We start from the raw sequence: 9664 nt of genomic DNA on the forward strand, positions 1-9664 counted from the left end.
CCGGGGACTCCAGGGTCTGTGCAGGGTGCTTGGGATCAGAAGTTCTATAGACTGAAAATCAGAGGGGATGGCAGGGTACATGGTCAGACCTGTGCCTGAGGGAGGGTGTGCCACAGAATCTGATTGCTTTGTGTTCCCAGATGCTTGGAGTGGGAAGCTTGAGGCAGGCATCTCCAGACCAGCCAGGGGCACTTGGCCAGAGGGTACTCTGTAAGGTGTTGTGTGTAATGTGGATGCATGAACTCCTTATCCACCATGGAGCACTAGGGGCTGCCCTGTCAGGACGAGAGAGAGCATCTTAGAGTGTAATTAGATTAACGCCTTGCCCTCTGGAGTCATCTGTGGCCACTCTTGCAAGCCCACCTTCCCTTCTCTCTAGCCCTCTCCGCCTCGAGATACTCCGCCTCAAGATACTTTTAAAAATTTATTTAACTTTATTTTATGTGCAACAGTGTGAAGGTATCATATCTCCTGAAACTGGAATTACAGACAGTTGTAAGCTGCCATGTAGGTGCTGGGAATTGAACCCAGGTCCTCTGGAAGAACAGCTAGTGCTCTTAACTGCTGAGCCATCTCTTCAGCCCCTCTTGTGATATTTTTAAGATATCTTATTTTTTTTTGGACAGGTACAGTGAACTTTATTGATGATACTCAAGAGAGCAGGGCTCCCTAAGCCCCTTAATTCTGGGGGTCTGGGATGGAAACTGTGAGGGAGATTAGTGTGGGGGGGTTGTTGGACAGGGATTGCTCAATAGCCAGGGCCTCTCTCTTGCTCCTTGCTGGGGGTGGGTGGTCTAGAATGGGCTTCTTACTCCTTGGAGGCCATGTAGGTCATGAGGTCCACCACCCTGTAGCTGTAGCCAAATTCATTGTCATACCAGGAAATCAGCTTTACAAAGTTGTCATTAAGAGCGATGCAGCCCCAGGGTCAAAGGTAGAAGAGTGGGAATCACTGTTGAAGTCGCAGGAGACAACTTTGTCCTCGGTATAGCCCAGGATGCCCTTCAGTGGGCCCTCAGATGCCTGCTTCACCACCTTCTTAATGTCGTCATACTTGGCAGCTTTCTCCAGGCGGCATGTCAGATCCATGATGGACACATTGGGGGTAGGGATACTGGAAGGCCATGCCAGTGAGCTTCCCGTTCAGCTCTGGGATGACCTTTCCCACAGCCTTGGCAGCACCAGTGGATGCAGGGATGTTCTGGGCAGCCCCACGCTCATCACGCCACAGCTTCCCTGAGGGGTCATCCACAGTCTTCTGGGTGGCAGTGATGGCATGGACTGTGATCATGAGTCCTTCCACAGTGCCAAAGTTGTCATGGATGACCTTGGCCAGGGGGGCTAAGCAGTTGGTAGTGCAAGAAGCGTTGCTGACAATCTTGAGGGAGTTGTCATATTTCTCATGGTTCACACCCATCACAAACATGGGGGCAGAGATGATGACCCTCTTGGCCCCACCCTTCAGGTGGGCCCCAGCCTTCTCCATGGTGGAGAAGAAGCCAGTAGACTCCACAACATACTCGACACCAGCATCATCCCATATGATGTTGGTGGGATCTCGCTCCTGGAAGATGGTGATAGCCTTCCCGTTGATGACAAGCTTCCCATTCTCAGCCTTGACTGTGCCCTTGAACTTGCCGTGAGTAGAGTCATACTGGAACATATAGACCATGTAGTTGAGGTCAATGAAGAGGTCATCGATGGCAACAATGTCCATTTTGCCAGAATTGATGGCAGACCTGGTAACCAGGTGTCCAATACCGGCAAATCCGTTCACTCCAACCTTCACCATTGTGTCTCAGAAACGAGGCTGGCACTGCATGAAAAAGATGCAGCTGTCTCTAGAACAGGGAGGAGCAGAGACAAGATATCTTATTTTTGATCCACTACAACACAATACTTTCGGCTGCATCAATTTGTAAAGACCCCTGAGGGAGCAGCAGGTCTGGCTCAGCAACCCTCTGCAGAACCACAGATGCTTTTGTGCAAATTGTTGGAGGGGCTGAAGCAAGGGATGGCAGTATCTCTGCCAGGTTTCATCAGGTTGGAGACAGAGGGAAGGTGTCTGTGTGGGGCAGGCTGGTCAAGGCCACTGTCAGAGCAGCATTCAAAATGCTGGGAGCCTGAGACTGGGGCTGGAACTTGGAGCTGGGATCTGCTTGTTGGTCCCTCACCCCGTTTGCCCTCTATAACCCCAGCTGTGCCATCCTCTGCTTGGACCGGTAGCACTGGTGAGGTAGCCCTGTGATCTCAGGCTAAAGGACTTCCCACCCTCCACTGCTGCTCCTACAGAGGATCCCAGCTTGCTTCTCAGCACCCATATCAGGTGGCTCAGAACCACAACCACCTGGAACCCCAGCTCCAGGGGATCTGACACCCTTCTTTGGGTACCTGCACACATAGCAGACACGCACGCACACGCACACACACACACACACACTCACACACACACACACACCTCACAATTACAAACATAATAAAATTAAGAATTAACGAAAACGAATGTCTCATACATGTTGGAAATTAGTTTTTGGAGTCTTAAAATTTTCAATAATAAACCCCTGACACTATCAACTAGTGTTTCTAGGTATTTAGCCAATGCCATAAAGGCATATGTTCACATATATGGATGTTCATGGAGGTTTTATTCACGAGATTCTGAAAATGACTCAAATGTTCACTTCACAGATTAGTGGATAAATAGCCTACGGTATATCCAGGTGGTGGAATACTAGGTAGAAGACAAAAAGGAATGAACTGTTGATGGAACCAATGAGGTGAATTAATTCACTTGACTCTTTTTTTCCATCTTATTTCCCTAGGAAACTAATCCTGCACCATGAACATACTGAAACATCATGGGCACTTAATTCATATTGGTTGAATGAGTGAGTGAATGAATGAACAAATGAATGGATTCTGCACTGATAGCGGGTTTTACTTTCTGAGCTTTGTTTCCTGAAGGCGTCCTGTTTAGGGGCCTGGGGAACTTACTAGCTTTGGGATCCCAATGCCATTCAATTCCCGAGGAACCAGGGTTTGTGAAGGCATTCAGGAAGATTTCTGTACTTTCAGCAGCATGAGCTGTGGACTGATAAAGACCACAGAAGATGCCACACATGCCAGCCCCGTTCCACAGTGGCATGGTGGATGCAGTGGCTGGGTATCCGACAGGGATGGATTGAGCACTTTGGCAGAGGTCAGGGAACCAAAGCTTTCCCGTCTGCTCTGCCTGCCTCCTAGTGTATCCTTCTCATCTTGAGTCCGATGGCCTCAGCCTCAATTTGGACCACATTGTCCCTCCTGGCTAGAATGCTAAAGCTTGGGGCTTCTCTCGTATTTAACAGTGTGTCTACCTGTAAACAGTCCTGCACCGACTGCCCAAATCTGGTGGATGGCTTGGCCCAATCAGGTTCTTGCTTGAGGGGAACCAAGGAGCCAGAGGCAGGTCATGGCTGCTGGCCACTCTTGGCCTCCTCTCTTCTTCTGCCTCTTGCACAGTCAAGCAGGTACTAGGCAGATAACAGCCACAATGTAGAACATTTATTGAGGGCACCTGGCTTCTTCTAGGCATGTTCTATTGCCTGCCGCACCTGTTTGCTCATCCATCCATCCATCCATCCATCCATCCATCCACCCACCCACCCATTAAATGTTTTTGTGAAGCTTTCCATGTGCTATGAGCTATGTAAGATCCACAGAAGGAAATCACCAAAAGAAACTCAGTTCTTGGCCTGGTGTGCTCTGCAGGTGACCCGGGACAACCAGCAGCTAAAGAACAGAGAAATAAAGTTGCAGAACAGGCTTCCTCCAGTTCCGGGCCTGTGGAGGACCTAAGCTGAGCTGTGCTGTGATTTAGTACCCTGGATGAAAGGTATCATTGATTTCTTCTTTCTTTCTGCATTCACTGGACACCCTGTGGACATCCATGGCTAGGGTCCCAGGCACTTGGATGTTTTATGGAGCACTTACATGCCAGACACTGTTATTGCATTTTGTTTCTACAATGATGCTAGGAGGAGGCATTATCAACCTCTCCCATCCCACTGGCAGTTAGGGAAATGGAAGCTCTGGACTCCTGTGAGGCAGATTAGTGGTGTGTTTTGCCCACTTCTGTCTCACCAGTAAAGGGCTCCCCTGCTGATCGAGATGGTACTATTATTACCATGAGTGATCACCATGGCAGCAGTAGAGGCCACAGCTTCTCTTCCTTGCAGAGTCCACCATGTGACTGTCCCCGTGCAAAGTACTTATAATCACGGAATACGTGCAATTGAGCAAGGTGGTCTCTGGCCTCATGGTCAAGGCCATTGGAAAGTCAGGTTCAGGATTTGAACTCAGGTCTGCCCAGTCCTGGACAAAAAGGGTGTGTAGGAGAGGCAGAGACAGGCAGACACCTGGAGGTCTCTGGCTAGCCAGTCTAACCAAAATGATGAGAGCCCAGATTCAGGGAGACATCCCATCTCAAGAAACAAGGTAGAGAACAATCCAGACATCTGACGCCAACCTCTGACTTCCACAGGCATGTGGACACATGTGTATGGGTGTATGTGCGTACATGCACACCTGGACGCAATAGAAATGGAGTAGGCTCACACTGGGAAGATTCTGTACACACCCACAGCCCCTGAGTGGGGAGCTGGGCTGCTTCCTGGGTTCCAGTGTGGAGTCCCAGCTCACAGCTCCCGGCCCGGATCAGATTCAAGTTCCCCAAGTTCCCAGGGGCACCTCTGGAACCCCATTCTCCCCACCCCTGCTTCTTCTGTCCTTTCATTGACATCATCAAGTGTTTTTCTATCATTTACAAAGAGCCCCAATTTAGATGCCCCAGCTCCCCTGCTTATTAAAAAGAGAAAAAGAGAAAAAAAAAAAAAAAGAAGAAAAAGAAAAAACAAAACAAAAACACCTGCTTTAAAAAAATAAAAAGCAACAATTCTTTAGCAGTGAGTGTCTCCTGCTCAGAGGCCTAATCACACACGAAGAACAAGGCCTGTACAAATGGATATGGAAATTAAACCCACAATCTGGGCACACACTTGTTTGACAAGTGATAATTAACTGCTGACAATATAATTTCAGGCTGGATGCAAATGTGTTTTTCATTAAAAAGTAATCAAAAAGATGCTCGCATCTGGGAGTGTGGGCTCCGGCAGTAGAGCCCTGTTCTTCTGCTGAGAGCTTAGGGTTGGGATGGAGCAGTCCCTGTTCCTCGTTTTGAAGGAACACAGAAGCAGACAGTGTCATTGGGAGAAGTCCTCAGGGCACCCTGCAGGAGGTGATCCATCACTTTGTCCCAAAGTAAGGCTCCAAGATCCAGTCCTGGCCATCTCAAAGTTGTCTGGGCTAGGTGGGGCAAGAGATAGATTGAGCTTTGGGTTCTCACTTCCAGTTCTGAAAATATCACTTTCCTGTGGTAGAATATTATTTCAGGTGTGTGACTTTTGTTTATGCTGCATTTGTTTAACTCCGTGAGGCTGTGTTACGGTGCCTGTCTGAAACACCTGGTGCTCCTAATAAAGAGCTGAACAACCAATAGCGAGGCAGGAGCAAGCTTAGGTGGGGCTGGCAGACAGGAAAAATGAGGACGAGGAGGACATCAGGGGCCAGCCACCCAGCCAGCCACAGAGTAAGGAGGAAAGTAAGATACATAGGCAGAAGTAAGAAAGATAAGGGCCCAGTGGGAAAAAGTACACTGGTTAATTTAAGAAAATCTGGCTAGCAACAAGCCAAGCTAAAGGCAGGCACTCCTACAACTTCATGGGTGATTTATTTGGGAGCTGGGCCCCAAAAAGCCTAAAGAGTAAAACACACACAACAAAATGGTACCCTGTGTTGGCTGGCAATTTGTTGTTTTTCCTTTTTAATTGTTTGCTTTTTATGTTAAGGCTACTGCAATCTTATTACTACCTACAGCCACTAGGCCGAAGGAGTCAAACTCTGAGGGAACTGTTCCCTGAGGCACTGACTCTTGCTGACCCAGCCTCCTGAGCACAGTTGAATTTTATTTAATCAAACACATCTTTACATTATTAAACAAATGTTCCAGAGCATAAACAAAAGTAACACACCTTAAACTAATATTCTACAACACGTTTCAGTCCCTGGAATATTTTATCATACACAGTGAAATGGTCAGGAAGTAGAGAGAAATGACCAGGTAGAGTGGGAAGTAAGGGTGCGAATTTGTGTAGAAGCTGCCTTCCTCAAACTCTGGCATCAATTGATATCCAAGAAAATAACCTGAAAGGAGGCAGGGTTATGTGGGCTGATGGGGTCAGTCTACAGTCCGCTTGCTGGATGACTGTGGGCTTGCGATGAGAAGGACATCAGGGTGGTGAGGCAGGAAACTATGGAGGGCAAGGAAGCTGTCTTGGTTAGGGTTTCTATCGCTATGAAGAGACACCATGACCGCTACAACTCTTATAAAGGAAAAATGTTTAATTGGGATAGCGTATCTTTTCAGAGGTTTAGTCCATTATCATCATGGTGCAACATGGTGGCATGCATGCAGACACGGTGCTGGAGAAGGAGCTGAGAGCCCCACATCTTGACCCACAGACAACAGAAAGTAGTCTGAGTGTCACCCTGAGCAAAGCTTGAGCAAAGGAGTCCTCAAATCCCACTGCCACAGTGACACACTTCCTCCAACAAGGCCATACCTACTCCAACCAGGCCACATCTCCTGTTAGCTTATGAGGATGTATGGGAGCCAATTACATTCAAACTACCACAGGAGTGCATCTTATGGCTGCCAGGAAGCAGAGACAGTGAGTCTGCCCTGGCTTTCTCTTTCCATTTATGCTGTGTCTAACTCTCAGTCTATTGGATGGGCTGCCTATACTCTGGCTGGGTCAACCTCCACATTCAAGGTGGATGTCAATCATTGCACTCATCATTAAAAAGTTTTGATCTCCTCCAATGACAGGAGATGGTGAGATCTTGGGTGCAATGAGAGAATTGCATTAAGTTCAACCTTTGAGGGGCCGGACACCAGTGACAGTTTGTACACAATAAGGGCAACCCATTCCTAAGAACCAGGAGGCAACATGGGAGTGGGTAGTGTTAGGGACCAAACGTTCTGCCCCCTATAGGCTGATGCATTTGAAGGTTTTATCCCTGGCTCTATTTAGGCAGAACTTTTGAGAGGTGGGATTTAGCTAGAGGATATGGGTTGCCAGGGGCTTTTCTTCAGGACTATGGCTTTCTGATCCCCAATAATATGACCAATTCTCAGCTTTGGGGTGTAGCATGATAACTATAAGAACCAGAGACAGATATTGGGGTTCAAGCTGAAGATCAGGGAAGCAAAGCAGCTGGGCTACCAGAGAGCTCTTACCTGTAACAGGGCTGGGGCATTCCTATCTCAATGTGGCTGGAGAATGAATGCCCCATACTGAGACCTTGCTCCTGTCTTATATTACTCCCTAATGCTGGGATTAAAGGCATGTGATCCCAGGTGCTGAGATCATCTTTGTGTGAGCTGTTTCTCTTTAGGACTGGATCAATCTCGTGTAGATCTGATGGCCTTGGACTCACAGAGATCCGTCTACCTCTCAATCCTGAGTCCTAGGATTAAAGGTGTGTATCACCACCTCCTAGCTCCTGGGATTAAAGATGTGTGCCTGGTTTCTATGACTTGTGGCTGACTTTGCTTTCTGAATTGTCAGGCAAGCTTTAATAAATAATGAATAATATATCACCACATTGGGGCTTCTGCCTGCATAGACTAACTCCAATTACCATGCCTTGCACTCCATGATGGATTGAGTGCTCTGAGCCAAAACATATTTTCCTCCCTTCTGCTTGGCTCTGAGAGGGAAGAGGTGATTGGGTGTACAGGTTTATCTCTGGGGAGTGGCCCTCGTGTGCATTACAGACATCGTTTATAAACCTGCAGACTAAGCAATTAAGATATAAGCAACAGCAGGCTGGTGCATTCCTGAAACATCAGGTAGAAGTCAATCTAGAATTGTCTCCAGGGTGCACAACTTCCGTTATGGATCAAGTTCTCTCAATTGAAGGCAATCAAGAAAACAACTCACCATGACTGAGAATTTTGGTCTTAGCATCTCCTTCTGTGGCTGTGATAAAATACTCTGACAAAAGCCCTGTGAAGGAGAAAGGGTTGATTGTGGCTCTCAGGTCCCAGCTAGACCATCACTGCTGGTTAGCCATGGGGGCAGGAGCTCAAGACAGCTGGTTACTTTGCATCAAGAAGCTTATTTTCCTTTTCGTTTGGTTCAGAACTCAGCCCATGAAATGGTCCCACCCACAATTAGGGTGTATCTTCTACCTCAGTTCACGCAGTTAGGAAGATTTCTTGCAGGGAAGTCCACAGGCTAACCTAACCTAGATAATCCCTCATGGAGGCCCTTTTCCTATTCATGCCCAGTTGACAGTTGAGATTAACCATCGTAGTAACCATGAAGTATCATTAACAACAACAACAAACAAAAGTAGGGGCTGGAGAGATGACTCAGCAGTTAAGAGCACTGGCTGTTCTTCTTGAGGTCCTGGTTTCAATTCCCAGCACCCACATAGCAGCTCATAACTGTCAGGGGATCCAATACCCTCACACAGACATACATGCAGGCAAAACACCAATCAGTGTACATCAAATAAACCTAAGCCAAAGAATTATTTAAAATATAAAAACAAATCTGTTAGAAACAATGATGCAATTAAGTCAGTACAAGCTTAAAAGATAAAAATCAAAACCACAGGCTTAGAATAAACCATAAAAAAGAACAGCTGGATTAGGCAGACAGAAAGCCTAGTTCTGGAGCTTGTAGTCATGCAACTAGGCAAGTCCTTCAAGGGAAGACTGACTGGAGGGCTAGGGAGGACTGGGGAAAAGTGAACCGTGGACGAGAGGAAATGACCTTGAAGACACTAAAGAGAGGAAAGGAGAAGGAAATGTGAGGACTTCTAGAGACCAGAGGAGACAATGGGGAGGTCTGCAAGTCCTTATCAACACCAAGACATTTCTCAGAGTCCACAAATGCCCTGAGGTCGTGCCTGTAAGGAGTCTCTGTCACAGGCAAGTGCAGGGACTGCCTGCTTCAGTGAGGCAGAAGAGACACCCCGTTCCCACTCTTATGAGAAGGTGGACAGATTGAAATCGACAGCTCTTCTGAGCTCCTAACGTAAGCCATCACAATCAAGTCTGGCGAGATGGCCGGAACTGGAGAGTTACAGCAGAGACAGCACATGTATTGGGAGTCAGTAGGAAAATGTAAACACCTCTGAGAAATTTCTGGGAGGTGAGTGTGAGCTAGTGTCAGGGTGAGCTAGCACACCGTGTGTCAGAACCTTAGGAGTACCCTAACTGTGCAAAGAAATATTAGAATATTTTCTTTAGGAAAAAAAAAAAAAGATGCATTTGAGTGCTCATGTCTGTAAAAAGAGCATTGGGAAGAAAAGCAAATGCCAATAAAAATAAAAACAGACGTTGTTTTTTGGTCCCCAGTTGTATTTGTTCCTCTCTTTGTTGCTGTGACAAAAATCCCTGAACGGAGCAGCCTAAGGGGAAGAGGCTTATTTCTTCCCACAGCTTGGAGGGCACAGTCCACTGCCGTGGCAGGAAAGGCTGGATTTGTCCTGCTTATGGTAGTGGGAGCTTGCAGTGTGACTTGCTCACGTGCTGGCAGATCAGGAAATGGCG

General features: G+C 47.3%; 1 pseudogene; it reads right to left on the bottom strand.

Moving 5' to 3' along the window:
• Positions 1–808: 808 nt before the first annotated feature.
• Positions 809–1792, bottom strand: LOC127225444 (glyceraldehyde-3-phosphate dehydrogenase-like; annotated as a pseudogene).
• Between the last annotated feature and the right edge of the window lie 7872 nt (positions 1793–9664).

This window comes from Phodopus roborovskii, unplaced genomic scaffold (assembly GCF_943737965.1).
Source record: "Phodopus roborovskii unplaced genomic scaffold, PHOROB, whole genome shotgun sequence".
Taxonomy (NCBI): Eukaryota; Metazoa; Chordata; class Mammalia; order Rodentia; family Cricetidae; genus Phodopus; species Phodopus roborovskii.